The following is a 19,948-nucleotide window of genomic DNA, read 5'->3' as shown; positions in this document are numbered from 1 at the left end:
TGGTCAGGTGAATTGAGACTACTTCTTTTGAAGCTCAGCTCCACTTAATATTCTTAAAAGATTCTCCAAGTGGTGGTTCCTTACAAGATTAAAGAATTGAGACTTGCGGAGTTTACCACTTCAAAGATACTGATGGGCCATTAAGATAAGGAAAGGGTGAAGGCCTTGTCTTGGGATGCTCCTTTAGCAGTTGATTATCACCTCAGCTGAGTGATTTCCATACCAAAGGACACTGGGTTATGACTTTGAAACAGACATTTCTTTGGAGCAAAACTCTGTCAGCCTGCCTTAATGGAAACAGCTTCATTTTATAACAGGATACTTAAGTGTGTGTGTGTGCACATTATCTTTGTACTCTATCTATCTTTTTCTTATATAAATATTAACTTGTGTATTTACTGGGAAAGTAACCCGTCTAAGAGAAGAAAACTCTGGTCCTAAATGTCTACTGCCTGGCGGCTATACTCATTCATGAAAATGACTTCAGGAGTAAACGCTGAGGAAAAATTCATACCTGTTGCCTTGAAGGACATCTTCAGGAGATGAAAAGGCTAAGGAATAAACTGTACACATATCTGAAGTGGAGTCCCTAAGATGGTTGGATGGGACCTTGTACGCCTCCTTCCAGCAACTCCTGCAGCAACTCCTTATTGCTCTTCTTTCCTTTGGACCACATCAGTGAGGCTGAGAGTGGGGTCTTGTCATCTGGGCAGCCCAGGACCTTCATGCGTCCAGGAAAAGTCACAACACTGGAGGCAGCAGTTATGAGTTTCCAGTCTCTTTAGCCACTGTGATTCTCCAGGGATTGGACTTCACGCCCGGAAGGACACTCCATTCTCTCTCAAGACAGACAGATGCCAACAACAACGTGAGCATCACTTGGCTCAGAATACACAGGCACGTTCTTAGTCTCTGTGCCCACTTCTTTTTAACAGGAGAGGGGTGGTGGCAGTGTGAATGCTAGATTGTGACACGGCCATGCTTGCAATATTAAGCCAGACAAGACCTTGTGTTTGAAATGCTGAAGGGCTCATGCCAAATTGCATTGTTACAGCTAGTTGGACAACTCAGCCCAGCAGAAGGCTATATGTATTGGGTGGAGAGGCTGCATGGCATGACCCAGTGCTACTCTCTGCAATCAGCTACTTGCTTCTGCAGTTATATTAAACTTAAACTCCTAAGTGCCCTTCTGGATTGGCTGGGCAGGGAGAACTAAGCCTTCCTTTACAGCATCAATATTCAAGGAGAAGGAATAAACAGAGCTCTGCATCATTGCAGCTCTGAGTAACAGTGATGGACTCACTGAAATGTGACAAGATTTATTACTTTCTCCCAAAGAACAATTGCCTGCTTGGTGTCCTCAGTAAATAATGCTCTCTCTGTGTGCCATCTGGGGACATCATTAGTCCAAAAGACAGTGACACCAGAGTTAACCATTTGATAGACCTTTGTCATCCATAGTGTACAGGGCCTGACCTTACAAGGAATCCTTACAGATGTTAGTAAGGAAATTCTCACTGAGGAGCGTAACTGAATTATTGTGCCTCCTGAATGGAGCAACATCATGTGTGAGGAGATGGTTGATGAGGATACTTAGGTCAATGTGATGTAGTGGTTAGAGCAACATTTGCTAACCTGGTGCTCTCCAGATGTTTTGGACTACAACTCCTATTACCAACAGTTGCAGCTTCCAGTTCTCAGCTCTTGACTTTTTCAACAGCACAGCTCATTTTCTAGCTCTGAAAGTCAGCTATGATCTTCATTGGGTGACCTTGGGCCAAGCTCTCTCTCAGACATTTATATTGTCCCACAGGGTTGTTTTGAGGATAGAATGAGGAGACATCATGGTCGATACCTTGAAGTCCTTGTCAGAAGGATTAATATAAAGGCAATAAATAAGTATTGTGAGGTGTGTGGCTGGTGCATGACAGTAGGATGGCTGCAGCCACACTCTGAGGGGTTTTTGTGTAGGATAGCAGACTATATCAGAGTTACTCCAGCAACACATTTTTAGAGGCTTCATTTCTCATAAACAGAATTTAGGTGTTACTTCAGTGTGATGATTCTTCACTATACAGCATCTATAGAACATGTTGGCTCTTCTGTATCATGGAATTCTATGGGCCGAAATCATTGTTTCTTCAAAGGGCCTGTTCCTTGCAATCTGACATGGAAACATAGTGGAATGAACGAGAAGGCTCCCATTGCTGATGATTTCACTATGATAGTCAAGTCCAACTTGGATGGGAACTATGTCAAATCTGAAAAAAAAATCATATTTGTTCTCCCCAAATTCTCTTCCACTGCTGCCACAACCAACATGGCTTCTACTTAATATTTATGTACTTGCACAATATAGATTGAGCTAGGGCAGCAATGGGGAACCTGTGGTCCTTGAGATGTTGTTGGCCTTCAACTCCCAATAGCTTGAGCCATTATGGCCAATGGCCTGGGGTGATGTGTGTTGTAGTTCAGCAATATCAGGAGGAACAGAGGTTTCCTATCCCTGAGCTAGATGATTGCAGCTCAAGAGATGGGTGATTATTCATATATTTTCCAATAAGGATGTGAAATTCAATCAGCTCTCCAGCTCCTGGACCTGCATATATTTTCTTCTTGCCTTATTCACAGTACTCCTTTCCTAGGTTCTGTTACCTGCTCAATTCAGTCTGTGAGATTACACCAGCTGAGACAATCTCACTTCTAAACTTTCACCACTCTAGGATGCTTCACAGTAGAAGAAGGAACCTGAGGACAGGGATAGACTGAATTTGTTGAGGAAAAAGGACGAATCACACTTGAATGTCTTCTTAGCAGCTGGCTTTTCTGAGAAGCAAATCTGAAGGCCAGCACCTGTCACTGATAGAACATGTGTTTTGTCAGCTATGTGAAAAATTGAAATTACACTGGATAGAATATCCTTTGTCTTGTAAGATGGGTCACTACAAGGGATGGGGGAGAAATTCAGTTCAGTTTACATTTAAAGATGAACCTACCTAATTAGCACATTCCAAATCAACATGCAATGCAAAACATAGCCCTCTTTGATACCCTCATTTCTCTGAATTCTGCAATTCACTTCTCCAGCTAAGCATACAAAAATGCATATATGAGGTAAAGTGTGCACAAAAATACAGATATTAGTGAAAATAACATTATGTTAGGGGGGATTGCTTTGCAAAAATGTGACTATTAAGCAAAATTGCATACAAAATGTGTGTGTTGGGAGAAACTTCCCTGAAATCCTGATGAATTTCCATGAGGAAAGAAAGAAAGAAAGAAAGAAAGAAAGAAAGAAAGAAGCAAACCTATGTGGAAACATGGAGAACTGGATGTAAGCTTGGAGAAATGAGAAACTGAAATTGACAGGTTCCCTAACCCCCAGTCCCTATGTGATGGTGAAAAGGAGAGTATCCAGGTGGCTTGCTCAGGTAAATGATACAAGGACAGCATCCTAGTTAATTGGGAGTTGAAAAGAGAAGATCATTGAAGCAACCGATCACAGAGGAGAGAGTATATACAAACAAGGTGTCTCCAAGGACACTGCCTTTGCCTCTGCTTTGCACTTTGTTTATTAATGAGCTGCAGCAGAGCTATGGATTTTGTTTACCATAGGCTTTTAAATGTTCTTGAGGGTTGATAAAACACTTGGTAGAGGTGGTTGTTGCTATTATTGCTTTACAAGCAAAAGTGAAACTGCAAAGTAGTCATGATTAGGCAGCTAGTCTGTGCCAGAATAGGGAAGGAACTGCCCAGATTATGGTAGATTTAAGATTTTTTGCTTTTACAAGAGGCAACTTCCTTATGCCCATATAATTTAGATCTGTTTCAAGAGTTCATTTACTAAAATGGTAAAGTCACATGAAAAGACTATATGCCACCTCACTGATGGCAATTAGGAGCCAGTTTGACACTGGAGGACCACATTCAGTGTACCTATGTGGAGTCTCACACATCTCAGTAGTATCACATAAACTCATGGTTTCCTAACCCTGCAGCATCAGCACAGCTGGAGATCATGGCTTGGGGGTATGTTGTGCTTCAATGCTAATGCTGCCTACTCAGATCAGCAAGTCAGGGCCAAACTAGACATTACTTTAATTGCATAGTCAACATTACACATAATTTGGTATATGAATGCATGTGATACTAGCTGTGGAGTGGGGTGGGATTTTCATTGGAACCACAGAGTAAAGGGAGGGGAGGTTTAACACTTTCCTACCCTGCTGTGATCCCAACAAAATTGACACACACAGCATTAGGCTTGAGGAAAGAGGCTATATGGATAGGCTATATAGTTTGAAACACAAATGAAAAAGCTGTTCTGCAGGCATCACAGTGAAGAGAAGGGGTTACATGAAGAAACACAGCTCTTCACAGAGCACGTCACACGAAGTTGGGGAACCGGCAGCCTTCCAAATGTTGCTGGACTACAACTCCCATCATCTGTGGCCACTGGCCATGTTGGGTGGAGCTGGTGGGACTTAGTCTAGTGATACCTGGAGAGCCGCAGGTTCCATATCACTGCACTATGAACACACCTCCTTCTCAATTCCATCTGAGTGGGGATACTCCACAGCCACCTTCTTCACAGTCTTTCACAAATGGCATTTAACTTGTAGGCATTACCTACAGTGGATGCCCTTTTGAGAGTCTTCTTGTGGGGATGCGGGTGGAGAAGAATGAAGAAAAGCAATATGAGAGGGTCTGGCTAAGCAAGCTGGGAGAGTGGGGGTGGGGGGGAGAGGATTTAGGGCCAAGCACAGAGACAGAATGCAGGTGGAAGCTCATAATTTGTGGAGAAGATCTAGTGAGCACAGAGAAAAGGAGGCCCCAAATAGCTTATCTTGTAACTAGTATTTCAGCTGGCTTTATTTGCTGGCCAAAAGAAAATCCTTTGTTTTTTAGATGTCTGTGATGGAAAATGTGGTCCTCTCAGTGTCTGCTATAATCCCTATTATCTGACAAACAGTTTATCCTCCATGAGCATCTTTACGTGGACCACTCTGATGCACTAACAGCTCATGGATTGGAAACCATAGGTATCTGTTTTATACAATCAGCTCACCTGGGAGCAGACCAGATGGATGGGGCGAATCAAACCACTCAGTGTTGCAGGAAGAATGGAAACTTACTCATTTCACATTGATTCTCAACCAAGCTGCTTTCGGAATCATCCTTCGGGGGGGGGGGTGCGTTTGTGTGTGCATCTTTGATTCTTTTTTTATGAATACATTGATTTGGGACTGAATGAATGGAAAGCGAAACTCTTTAGTTTCTCTACTCCCCATCAAAATAGCGCTCTATATTTTGATCACATCTTCTTTACATTACCAGGATAAGAAGCTTTACCTCTTTCCTTGGAGAAAGACCAATACAGGGAGCCCTTGCCAGTGAGTGACAGTTTCTTTCAGTATTAATTCTGTACGACCCAACTTGTAATTGCACCCTACTACAGGAAGATAAACTCCCCTGTACCAGACTAATACCTTTTTCTTCTCAGTGTTAACAGCCCTCACAAATCACTCAAGCACTTCCATATCTCCCCTTAGGAGTAGCCAAGCCATAACTCTTTCATTTTTAATAATTTCTTCTATGCGTGTTCCAACCTCTGTGGAATTCCTGGCATTGGTATCATGACATAGCTTCACTGAACACCAACTGTTGGGTCCAGGGGCTACTGTGTCTCGTCCTCTTCATCACTAGGACTCTCTGTCCTTCTCCTCCCCGCCCCTCTCTCTTTACACACACAAACCTTCATGCACATGTATGTCATCATAATAGAATGTGAGGATTTCACAGCCTATGATTTGCCTAGCCTTTAAAAGGAACAAGCAAGAGAAAAGAGACTAATAAGCAAAAAGTATACATAGAACCAACATGTCATTATATAAACTGAAAGTGCTTGACAGCTTTGCAAGCACAGGCTCCCAATAAAGCCATTCTGTGCTCTTCTCATTCCTTAATGCAGCTTCTGCTCAAGCTACCCTGCAAACAGAGGGGCCAACTGGTAATTATAATTCAATTTATCACCACCTCTTTTTGTCTCTTCTTCTAAACCAAGTCAGCAGGTGCCCCCTCTTTTCAGGTTACTGACTGATCAATACTCTTGCCTGGGGCAGTGAGATGCAGCTCTCAAACATTATGGCACTTCAATTCCAAGAATGTCAAAGAAGCAGAGACAATTGGGTGGAGGGGGTGGGGAGAGCCAGAGCAGATTATCATCAGAGAGAAGAATAGGGAACCCCTGCAAGCACCTGTCATTTTTAAGGTGGAATGCTTCTGTTTTGCTTACAAGCGCAGTTCATATAATGCATGTTGTCCTCACTCAGACATGTCTTCTTAAAGTACAAAATTATAATTCATAAAGACAAGGAATGTGTAAGACCAAGGCATGTCTCAATCGCTGATTATAGTTCTTTGTAAGTGAAGCACTTCAGCCTCATTGGTATAATGTATTTGAATGCTTTTGGTGAAATTACTCAATAAAGTGACCTTGTTCACATATCATACTAAACCACGGTTTAGTGTGAGATTCACAAACACAAATGAGTGCAAGCTCACATGCTCCCCCTGACTTCATTTCCACCTTTTTAGAGTTCAGAAGCTTCTGCCTTTGCTAACCACGGCTTGCCATCCATCCATCCATCTATCCATCCACCCACCCATCCTATACATTTGTATCCCAGCTTCCCTCTAAGGAACTCAAGGTGGCATTCATGGTTCTTTCCATCCCCATATTTTTCATCACAATAGCCAGTGAGGTAGATTTAGCTGAAAGACTGTAACTTACCCAAGATCACCTAGTGAGCTTTGTGGCCAAGTGTGGATTTGAACCCTACTCTCCCAAGTCCCCATCTGTAGGGATGACCATGGGGTCCGGAGGGAGCACACTACGCACCCGCAGGCAGCCACAGTCTGCCTGCATGCGTGACCTTGGGGTGCGGGGAACACCCCCCCTCACAGACAAAGCCACAGCTGTCTGAACATCGTACCCACTCTCTAACTTTCTGCGGTCTCAGTAGTCTGTGGTGTCCTGTCTGTAACCTTTGTCTCTGAGACCTTTTGTCTGCTTCGTCATACACTGTGCAAGGGGAAAATGATGCGGTGGAAACAGATGCCAAAATAACTTTGTACCACCCCACAATCTCGAGACTGGAAGATGTGTAAAGGTCACAGCCCAAAATGTATCTGCCTGGTTTGCATATTTGTGTCAAAAAAAGGAGGCTCCACAGAGCTGGCTGGCGGCTTGCATGCAGCCCACCTATGCGCAGCTCACCTGCATTATCAACTCCTGCCTCATGTCCATCACTTCACCCGTCCAACCTACTAACCACTGCACCACATGTCAAATGTCTGCATTGCATTCAGTTAGCAATAAACATCTCTTTAGCTACATAATTGCTTTCTCTCTCAGCATCCAAAGACAGCTCTTTAACGAGCGAGCCTATATTGGCTCCTCTGGTGCCAGATATTGAAGGGTGTTTTTAAAAACCCAGAAAAACTGCATGGTGCAATATTTTCATTTTCACTCTTTAAGAGCAAGATCCATTCCACTGGGGAAGTTTCAGATTTTTCTATCCCAATTTTGAATCCTGCTTTGCAGATTCTTCACAATAAGCTCATAGTAATGGTACCAGATCTTAAATTACAAATAAATTGAGAGAAGGTGTTTATGTATTTAAAATGTTTATACTCTGCACTCTGATATAGTAGAGTAATTCCTAAATCTCATCTCTGCAGTACAACTACTTTATTTTATGTGGTGCTTTTTGATATAACAATCTCTTTATTCGTATGAAATGAATGAATACATAAAAGTAAAAGACAATCAGCATTGCATAGCCAGGCTTCCAACTTCTCTGTGCTGACTACTAGTATACTTACCCAAACTGACTGCATGAATACTGCTGGAGCGAAGAAGTAAAATCTGGTGTAACATTTGGAATTCCTGAGATTTTTCTGTTCCTATTTTCTAAACAATGCTTCTAAGACACTGGCTTGCTGAAAAGCCATTAAATTAGTGACCTTTTATTTCTTTAAAATCTTGGGAACTGCTTGGAGAATCCAATCTGCGGTTGATAAAATGGATGGATGTCGGCTGGCATAGATCCTCCTCATCAGTGTGACTGAATAGTAAATGTTACAGAGCCTGTTTTGTGCCGGAACTGTTGCAATTTGGCTTTATTTCCTCTTGTCTGGAGTGAGGTTGAGCCTGCAGGATAGGAGGCCGTGACATGACATCAATGGATTGTACTTTGTTTTTGAATGGTGGATGGGTGAAATAGCTGCATTGCCCTTAAATCCTCCTGCTGGTTTTGTCAGCAGGATAGGATGCATTAGTTCACTCAACCACGTATAACTGCAAACAGGATGTTGGTATCATACTGGAAACAAGAAAACCTGGCAATCTTCCTTTATTAATCATTAATTTCTAAACAGAGACTGTGATTTCCAGAAATGCCTAAGGGTGCTCAGATAATGGTAGTTCAAATTTTGGTCACTCTGAGCATATGAAACAAAGTAAATGGGGCAGAAAGAGGGGTGCAAATGGTGGGATGCACACAGCAGGCTGAACTGTGAGGAAATGAGTCTTCCTTTGAGCAACTAGCCCTTATGCACCAATGAAAAATGGATGCCTATCACTCAACGCCAACAAAGGTCCGTATAAGTTAAAGATATGGTTTTCCCAGTAGTGATGTATGGAATTGAGAGCTCGACCATAAAGAAGGCTGACTGCCGAAGAATTGATGCTTTTGAATTATGGTGCTGGAGGAGACTCTTGAGTGTCCCATGGACTGCAAGAAGATCAAACCTATTCATTCTTAAGGAAATCAGCCCTGAGTGCTCACTGGAAGGACAGATACTTTGGCCACCTCATGGGAAGAGAAGACTCCTTGGAAAAGACCCTGATGTTGGGAAAGATTGAGGGCACAAGGAGAAGGGGATGACAGAGGATGAGATGGTTGGACAGTGTTCTCGAAGCTACCAGCATGAGTTTGACCAAGCTGCAGGAGGCAGTGGAGGACGGGGTGCCTGGTGTGCTCTGGTCCATGGGGTCACGAAGAGTCGGACACGACTAAACAACTAAACAACAACATCACTTGACACTGTCTGCTTTGACCCATTCATTTGAAACAGTAGCATTACGAAAGTCATTTTTGACTCTCAGGAGGAATTTTTTTAAAATTCCTCTTTACCCAGACATTTGATGGCTGAAAGATACTGTTCCTGCCAACCCTGGAATCACTGGTTGAGGGAATGTTTTTAGAATGCTTAGAAAACAACACCACTTTTTCTCATCAATGTGTTTGCTACCTTGGGCTCCTTTGGAGGAAGGGCAGAATATAAATTGAAATAATAAATAATAATTGTGCAGCTCTGACATTTTCTCCGCATCTATGGGGTCTTAAGAACGGTTTTTCAAAAGGAAAAAGACTGGCACAGCGCTTCAAGACATAGCACGTTGGGCAGAATGATGCGGTTCAAGTCATCCGTCTTTGCCTGCCCAGGTATAAAATGCTTCATAACAGGAAGTTGGTGATCATGTTAAAAAAAGGGGGATGACACAAAATATGCACCCTGGTTTACAAGCCAAGATATAAGCTGAACCTTCACTCAAGTCCTCAGGCTCTACCTTGATTGTGTTAATTAGTTTTGCTGGCATAGCCAAACACTTCAAGACAATCCATAATGAATTACGATGGAAGCTGCTGACAAACGATTTCTGAAAATCTATGAAGTAAATACTGAGTGGGTTTTGCCATTCAATGAACTCTCCATTTATTATTGTCAGGGTGAACATCTGGTAGAAACACAGCCAGAAACAGTCAACCACTTCCCTTTGTTCTCTTTTCAGCAGCCTTTTTCCCAGAGAGAAGAGCAAATCCATGGCAGTCGAGACCCCTTTTGTGGTTAACTATCCCGCTATTTTTCTGTTGCCACGCAGGTTTATCATGGTTTCCTATTTTTACATTATGTGTTGATTTTTAATGATACAATAACTGGGCTAATCCACATTTATTTCTCTACCTAGACAAGGATTTAGATGTTATTGCATCGTTCATTGTGATATGAGGTGTAATAATGTTTTTAGTTCAGGTTGCTTAGTTTCATTGTCAAAGTTAATCATTTCTTTGAGGATCAGAATTAGAAGAAAATTCCAAGACCTAAAACATAAAAAAGAGTGTTAATTTCCCCTCCCCACCTGCTACTTTTTTCTGCTGTAGGACTGTAACATTGTGTCCATTAGGATCCAGCTAAATGCTCTGTGGTGAATCCAGCAAAGGCTTTTTAGCGATTGGTCGGTTTCACAAAAGCCCTGTACTCACCTTTTTGGCCCCATTTTCTGACACCTGCCTCTGGTCCTAGAACTCTCTACAATTCCCTTAATTCCCCTTCCCTTTGTTTTACACAACATGACATCAGAGTGGGTACAGGAAACACTACCCTCTCTCTGATTGGGCTTCAAATGTCATCACATCTCCAAATCTGATTGGTTATGTGGCATAATCATAAAGTCAAATTTAGAAGGAGTGCAGTGCTTCCTGCCTTCGTATGGAAAAAAGGGGGGATGGAATGCAGAGCAGTCATGGAGCGTGTAGTGACCCCCACTTCACCCCATACCTAGCCCTCCTGAAAAAGGGGCAAAAGCCGTGGGTATGTACTGGGGTGGTGGGTGTTTTCACAGCACAGCTATAGTTTCTAATAACCATTTGCTGGTAAATATATGAGTTGCTTCAAGAGAGCGAGAGTGCCAGAGATTTCTAATCTTCACAGGGTGGAATCCAGTGTTGTGCTACTATTGTTCAATCTGCGAAAACATTTCAGATTTCCAGATGGAACAATCTCTCCTCACCTTCCCCCCACCCCACTGTTCTGGAGTTTCTCCATGTCTCCCAGAACTGATGAGCATGTGTGTTAGGGTGCAGGGTGGAGGAGAGGGGAGAAAGTCCCATTGCACCAGCAGGACTTATTGTACCAGCTTCTGCGAGTGCAACTATTTAGTTACATCTGGCCCTTAAATCACCATGTACATATTGAAAAAGATCCCAATCAACTAATGGAGCGCTCATACAGAAAGAAACTTCGCGACTAGGGAGTTTGCATCAGAACATAATTTGTGAGTCAGTGTGGTCAGTGACTTGTATTTTGGCTTACCTTGTCTTTAACATGGAAGGAAATTTACTGGGGGGGATTATTTCCTCTGAAGTGGTATTGTGCAGAATTCTATGCTTTAAGTCCACCTCTATACTCTGTGTGGGACGCGGGTGGCGCTGTGGGTAAAACCTCAGTGCCTAGGACTTGTCGATCGCATGGTCGGCGGTTCGAATCCCTGCAGCGGGGTGAGCTCCCGTCTTTCGGTCCCAGCTCCTGCCCACCTAGCAGTTCAAAAGCACCCCTAAGTGCAAGTAGATAAATAGGTACCACTTTATAGTGGGAAGGTAAATGGCATTTCCGTGTGCTGTGCTGGTGCTGGGTTGCCAGAGCAGCTTCGTCGCGCTGGCCACGTGACCAGGAAGTGTCTTCGGACAGCGCTGGCTCCCAGCCTCTTAAGTGAGATGAGCGCACAACCCTAGAGTCAGACACGACTGGCCCGTACGGGCAGGGGTACCTTTACCTTTATACTCTGTGTAGTATATAAACTGGCTCTCAAAGAAAACCTTTGCCATGCTTTTCCTATAGATCATCTGCACCCCACCCCTTATCCATGAATTCCCTTCCCTAGCTGGAATCATCACATTAACTGGATGCACTGTTAATGTCTCAATTCTACTGTTAGGTAAAATGAAGAAAAAACATGTGCCTTCATGGTTCATCATCATCTTGCCATTCTTTGTCATCATGAATCCAGGCCAAACAATGACATCAATTCTGGGCATTTATCCCTTCAGTTGTTCCGTGGATTATCTACAGAGCAGGATATACTCTTTATAAATGTATCTGCTGTGCTTAGGCATTCAGGGAATCTTTTGTAGAGAACAATGCCAGCATATTGATTATCTGCTGCATATGTACCCCATGTCCAATTCTCTACCTGTGATGAGCTGCATGAATGGTCACCTATGTGCTTGCTTCTCTCCCTTGATTGTAACTTGCCCTCGGGTTTATAAATAGAAGCGTTATCTGAATAAATCTCTGGAACTTTAATATGCAGCATGACGCTGTGGGAGAGGGAAAGAGAGAAATCAAGAACCAGGGCTTCCTCTATAAATCTCCCTGCCCTTACTCCTTCGCATTGCGCATTGGCATCACATCACTGGTTTGCAGCAGCTTACAATGTGCTGGTTGTAAAGTGCAGCACTTTGACTAAAAGAAGAGGAATATATGTTGGCATTTCCGGAATTGGGAGTCCAAGCTCCTGAATGTCATTGCACTGCCTCATGAGAATATTTAACATTTTCTAAATTAGAAGGTGGGATGGAGAGACAGAGCCATAGGCATTTTGCTATCTGAGTCATTGGGCAAGATGGTGTCTGCCCTATTCCATGCACACAAGTTGACCAGGCTGCTGAATGGATCTTCCTCAACACTGGCAATTGGACAGTGTCCTCCACAGCACTTGAGGGCAGCAGGCTGAGTGAAGTGGTATAGTAGCTATGTCAGTTGAGTCCACTCCCTGCCCCTTAGCATCTGCTGCCTGAGGCAGCCATCTCACTCTATCTAACAGTAGGACCACTCACGGCTAGAGAAATCTCATAAACAAATATTCCTCATTTTTCTTGATGGTGCTCTGCCATAGTAAGAGACCAGATATGAGAATTAAGCAGGATTGATTGGCCTTGAGTCTTTCAACATGAGGGGTACCATGTGCAAGACTCATAATGCAGAGACTCACAAATACGGACTTAGTGCATCTCTCTAACCTAAGGTTACCAGGTTTTTTTCCAATGAATCTGGGGACACTTTTCAACTTCAATGGATTTTGTATGGGGACTGATTTGTAAATCCAGGGACTGTCCCCAGGAAACGGGGACGTCTGGTAACCTTACTCTAACCTCAATAGTTTTAGAAGACAGCTGAGAATAACTATCCAAGAGGCAAAAGAAGTAGTTGTGGAGCTAAGCTTGGAAAGTTTGTTCTGTTAGTCCATTTAGGGACAGGCAGACCAAAAAAAATGACAGAAAGAAGCAAAGTTATAGGGAACAATTAAGTGTTTTAAGGTTACAGAGTGAAAGCACTTGAAGTGGGTGCCACTCTTGTTGCAGTGAACAACCAGTCCTCAGTCACTTGCCTTTATCAAATTTATGGATGGTTAGTTGGTGCTAGAAAGTTCAGAATATTTTACAGCTGGGCTTTTAAGTTTACTGTTTCTTAGCAAGGCTTAACTTCTTATTGGACTTTTAACAAACTGCACTTTTCCCATGATGCAGAATCTCTTGGAAACTGCTTTACCATGAAGGCTCAGTTTAGATTATCCTCTAAGTGCAAAGGCAGGATTTCTGTTGTTTTGCCTGAAGTTGTCTTCTAGGGACTCAGGCTGAGGAAATTTTGCCCTAAGCCATCCTTCAGCAGGCATGAAGCAAAGAGCAGCAGACCCGTGTAAGCATACAAATGCTACTTAGTCTCAAGCCATCAACAACAACACAAGGCTATTGCCTTTAAGAAAGGCAAGAGGAAAGCCAGGATAGTAGTCAGAAAGGATCTTTAGGATGTCTTCCCACAGAATGGTTAAGCCTCCTGTGGCTGAAATCTGTCAGATTTGGGACCAAGCTTCTGTTAAATGTTCTACATTTCCACAATTGGCAGCATAATTTCCATCTCTGACTACTGGGTAATAATAGGGGGTCTAATACAGGGGTGGGGAACTGTATGCCAAATCAGTATTTGTTTCTGAGTACAATTCAAAGTGTTTAAAGCCTTAAACGGCCTCAGCCCAGTATACCTGAAGGAGCATCTCCACCCCCATCGTTCTGCCCAGACACTGATGTCCAGCTCAGAGGGGCTTCTGGCGGTTCCTTCACTGCAAGAAGCAAAGCTACAGGGAGGGCCTTCTCGGTAGTGGCACCCGCCCTGTGGAATGCCCTCCCATCAGATGTCAAAGAGATAAACAACTTCCTGACATTTAGAAGACATCTGAAGGCAGCCCTGCTCAGGGAAGTTTTCCATGTGTGACATTTTAATGTATTTTTAATCTTTGTTGGAAGCCGCCCAGAGTGGCTGGGGAAACCCAGCCAGATGGGCAGGGTACAAATAATAATTTATTATTATTATTATTACTATTATTATTATTATTATTATTAGTGTTGCTCATGACATTTCAGGCAACTTCACTCAATATTACTGCTTTTGGTCTTTTAGACTTTTAGAATATACACAGTCCGAGGCATAAAATAATGATGTTTATGGTGCATTTCAGGATGAAGACAGTCAGTGTGATAAGAACATAAGAAGAATCCTGCTGGATCAGAACTTTGGCCTACCTAGTCCAGCATCCTGCTTTCACAGTGACCAACCATCTGCCTGTGAGAAGCCTACAAGCATGACATGAGCACAGCAACACCGTCACCATTTACATTTTCAGAGACCTGTCACTTCCAATTGGAGAGGCAGTGCACAGCCATCGTGGCTTGTAGTCATTGATAGCCTTATCTTCCATGAGTTTTTCTGAGCCTCTTTTAAAGATGCCCAAGCTGGTGGCCATGGCTACATTCTGTAGTAGTCAATACTATGCATTGTGTGGAAGTGGAACTTCTTTTTGTCTGCCCCAAATATTTTATAACACAAACAGCAAGTTGGGCAAGAACAGAAGGAGAAATTGCGTGAACAACTACTACTCAAGTCTTACGAAGAAGTAAATAAAACCCTTTAATGCAAAAAATGGAATAAAAGAATAAGTTTGTATTGATAAGTGGTCAACAAAGATGTGTGGCAAATGATAATGCCTAAATGATATGGTCAAATTATCACCCAGTACTCATATCAATCAAGTTGGCTTTGGAAATTCAGTCTTTCAGAGGTTCTACATCCAACAGCAGCTGTTCACATAACTTCCACTTTTGTTCCTGCCCCTCTTGCTGTTTGTGTTTTATCTTGAAGGCTGGGTTTTATTCTACTTTGCTTTGGTTTGTCCTGAATCTTCCGACATTCAGCTTCATTGGATGACCCTGGCTTTGATTAATATGAAAAATGGAGTAAAATTTCTATTCACTTTCATTATGCCATGAATAATTTTATACGCAGGCAGTTAGGCCAAAATTCCTTAAATAAGCAGTTATGCAGATACTGCTCCTTTGGCCCCTTCCTTGCTGGCCTTCTCTACTTCTGGATACATGCCCTAATTCTATCTGTGGATTTCTAATTTTAATGCCAATCACCAATTTGCAAGTGCTCTTATTTTTTTGTCCACACTGGCTGAATCTGTCCTAAATCTTGCCTCATCTTCCATGACTTGATGCAGTTTTTTGGAGTGATGGACTCAGCTCACTTGACACATGACATCTTGGCAGATTCCACTGACACTCAAATTGCGAAGATGGTGTTTTCCTAAGAAGGTAACGCGAAGCTCCTACTGCCATTCTGTGGCTTGTCTGTGAGCCAAAGCAAATGCCTCAGTGCAGCTGGGGTGGGGCTGATTCTGAATGTTACTTTAATGGGTATTTTCAAAATACTAAAAATTATTGTATTAGTTCTCTGTGCCTTCATATTTGGGAGTGGAGTGTCCAGCTTTTTTTGGGGGGGGGGAATATGTGTGTACAAAGCCTTCTGGAGTCAAGCTGAAGAATCCCTTTGTCAGCACTTTGTTTCCCTCAAGATAGGACCCATTTCTTAATATGCTACCCTTTCAGCATATCCAGGCAAAGAACTGTACTATTTAACTTTTATTTTTTATTTTTAACCATTCTGTGACAAATAAGACACATTTCTGCAAAGAGACCACTTCAATACTAGGGCTGTGCCAGATGTTTGTGGGCTCATACTTTCTGTGTGAAAAAGGAAGCTTTCAAGTACTTGAAACTTTTCCTGAATAATCTTTCCAAATGCCCTCATACTAGACCAGTCCAACACATTGCATGGCTGCAGAACATTTGTTGTAGCTGTTGCTGGTATTGTTGCAGTTAAAGCCACGTTTCTTCTGCCTGGTGGTGACAATGCTGTCATATGCCTAAAGTTGGTTGCATTCAGTGACTTTTTGTCATCTAGCTAAGCATCTCACTTTGCATTAGCTGACTTTGCCCTAATGGCTATGTGGCACGAAGAAAGCCAGTTCTGAACTAAAAAAAAAATCTAGAGCAGCAGCTTATAGGGACTTACTGTAGTATTTGGAAACAGTCTGATCTGTTTGGGATCGACTCTGTGTTATTCTAATTTGACAGCCATCCAGAGTGGATTATACCTGCCAATTGTCAGGCAGATCTGTCAAGGGGTGTTTGTGCAGGGAACTTTTACTTACTTACTTACTTACTTTATTTATTTAGATAAATAAATAAATAAATAAATAAATAAATAAATAAATAGATGATAGATTAGATAGATATAGATAGATAGATAGATGATAGATAGATAGATAGATAGATAGATAGATAGATAGATAGATGATAGATAGATAGATAGATATAGATAGATGATAGATAGATAAATGTCTCTTACTTTTTATTTTATTTTCTGCCATAACTGGAACCAAACACGGTGAGTGGAGTACACTGGGGAAATAATTTCACTGTGATTAAAAGCTGGACCTTTCTATCAAAATGAAATATGCCCCCATGTCTACATCCCCTCCCCTCTCAAGCTCTCGGTGTTTCCCCAGTCAGCTTGCTTTCATTTCTCAGAAAGAAAGAAAAAAATGTGTGTGCAGGTGCCATTTTGCTTTATGGAAAAATCCCTATTGACGCACCTTGTTAATGGCTGTCCTACTCAGGAAATGTGAGATCATGACCTGAATCATTCCAAATTCCCATGTTATTTGGGGTTCACACAGAGTCAATGCACACCCCTAATAGACACTGAACTGAATCATATAACCCAAGCAATTATTTAGGTTGCATATGCTCTCTATCCCAGTCTGAAATACCTTCAAGCTACAATGTCCCTGATTGTATAGAAAGCCTATATATGCACAATTTGCAGTCATTCAGGCTCTGTGCAGATGAACTAGATCAATGTATAGACAACTGAGGATGATGCTAAGTCTTCGCACACTACCTGTCCTGTTTCCGTCAACTGAACAGGGCTTCGTCAATCTCATCAATCAGACTGCTACCTGTGAAAGTTCATGTCACAATAAACCTATACCTAAAATGCCATTGCCTCTTTTGTCATATTAGGTAAGTAAGAGAAGGTTAGGCAGGTCTGAATATTGCAAGGCCTATACCAACAAATGCATAAAGTGTGAACTTGAGAGGCTGCCATGGACTGTGAGTAATCCTGAGCACTATCTTTGCTATCACTCATCCTTGATGGGAAATGGGCAACCCTAGACCTCAGTGGCGAAAAATTGCATTTGTTTGTCCTTTGCGAGAAAAACTTAACAATTTGCCCTAAGTTCCACTTCCCTGCAGAGATTTATTCCTGGTGAAGCTGGAAGGCAGCTGATGTTATGTCATTTAGTAACACTAAACGACCAAGCCAAGCATTAAGCCAATTATATCCCACAAATCATTGCTCAGCAGGGCAGCACTCTCACTTGAGCAATGGGCCAGCGGCTGCAAGGATCAGCAGGGAATTAGCATTGATTGGTTGCCTGGGGACCAACAAGACAGCCCTTCTACCAGCCTTCACAGACCAGTCAATAGCCCCGGGCTGCCCTTGGCCTCTTAAATATGTTCAGTCCCTCTCCTGCCGAGACTCAGAATTCCAAGACAGAAGTCCTGTGGTCTGGGACTGCGGATGGGCTCTGGGGAGATTACTCCTCCCTGCAGAAAGCAAAATATCAAATCCTTTGTGTCTTTTGCGGGGAGACAAAAGAAAAAGAAAAGGACTTTCAATGCGGTGTAGGGAAATGGAAATAATTCTCAGATGCAGCCTTCATCTTCTTTAAAGACCTCAGCGTGGGGCTCCCCGCCTAGGAAGCGAGCTCTTGCATGATCTCATGTACAAAATCTAACATTTCTGGATATAACTCCTGAATTTATTTACAATGGTTTAGGCTAGTATCACTCAGGGCAAAATGATAGCAGTGATTGCTACCACCTGTGCCTTAAGCTTTAGGAATGGTCACACCATTGTCTTTACTTGATCTAGCCATTATCACTTCACCTGCCATTTGGGGTCCATGTGGGTGTTTCTAGAGATCAGTATCTCTTCTCTGCAGTTAAACACTAAGATTTTCTAGTGTGACGAAGAAAATGTAGATGCTTTGCCAGCATACTAGCTACCCAGGATGGGTAGGGTGGCTGATGGTTCAAGGTGGGGAGGTGACTTAGGCACATGAGATGAAAAGCTGTGCTATGAAATATTTGGTTAACCATTAAGAAGTGGGATTAAAAAGTGGCAGATGAATGGATAAAATGACCCTGACTCCCTAGAATCATTCAATCTGGCCCCTCATGATCTATTTGGTTCTTCATAATCAACTGCCTTTGAACACAGAGGGCAATTCTACCCTGCAGAAAGTGATGAGATCAACAAGTACCATTTTGTGTCAATAACAGCAGTTCCACCCAGCACAGCATTTTCCAACCTGATGTCCTCCAGATGTTTTGGACTTCAGCTCCCCTCATCCCCAGCCATGGCCCTTGCCAGCACAAAGTATCTGGATGGCATCAGGTTGTGGAACACTGACCTAGCAAATACTTCTCTTCTCAAATACCACATTTCAAACTATAGTAAGGGGTACATTCAAATTATAATGATTATAATGCTAGCACTTCTGTTCCATTTTCTAATGTTTCTTCCGCAGTGCAGTATCTGTTGCAATATGGAACTGTGGAATTATGACTGCTATACCAGCATGTCATGCTACATTTCATCACTTCACCCGTCCAACCTACTAACCACTGCACCACATGTCAAATGTCTGCATTGCATTCAGTTAGCAATAAACATTTCTTTAGCTACATAATTGCTTTCTCTCTCAGCATCCAAAGACAGCTCTTTAACGAGCGAGCCTATATTGGCTCCTCTGGTGCCAGATATTGAAGGGTGTTTTTAAAAACCCAGAAAAACTGCATGGTGCAATATTTTCATTTTCACTCTTTAAGAGCAAGATCCATTCCACTGGGGATGTTTCACATTTTTCTATCCCAATTTTGAATCCTGCTTTGCAGATTCTTCACAATAAGCTCATAGTAATGGTACCAGACCTTAAATTACAAATAAATTGAGAGAAGGTGTTTATGTATTTAAAATGTTTATACTCTGCACTCTGATATAGTAGAGTAATTCCTAAATCTCATCTCTGCAGTACAACTACTTTATTTTATGTGGTGCTTTTTGATATAACAATCTCTTTATTTGTATGAAATTAATACATAAAAGTAAAAGACAATCAGCATTGCATAGCCAGGCTTCCAACTTCCCTGTGCTGACTACTAGTATACTTACCCAAACTGACTGCATGAATACTGCATGAAGTAAAATCTGGTGTAACATTTGGAATTCCTGAGATTTTTCTGTTCCTATTTTCTAAACAATGCTTCTAAGACACTGGCTTGCTGAAAAGCCATTAAATTAGTGACCTTTTATTTCTTTAAAATCTTGGGAACTGCTTGGAGAATCCAATCTGCGGTTGATAAAATGGATGGATGTTGGCTGGCATAGATCCTCCTCATCAGTGTGACTGAATAGTAAATGTTACAGAGCCTGTTTTGTGCCGGAACTGTTGCCACTGGGTGTGGTGTGAAACAACACTGAACATACTTACACTCCCCCAACCTGTTCACACATGCGTGCTTCTGTTCCCACATGATTCCCTCATGAAAGCAGCGGGAAAGAACTGTATACTGGCATACCACCCCAAATGTCATCACTTTACTCCTGTGACTTTCTGGGCAATGGGGTTGTAATT

This window comes from Podarcis gaigeae, assembly GCF_964106915.1.
Source record: "Podarcis gaigeae genome assembly, chromosome: 5".
Lineage (NCBI taxonomy): Eukaryota > Metazoa > Chordata > Lepidosauria > Squamata > Lacertidae > Podarcis > Podarcis gaigeae.
This window is presented reverse-complemented; position numbering follows the sequence as displayed.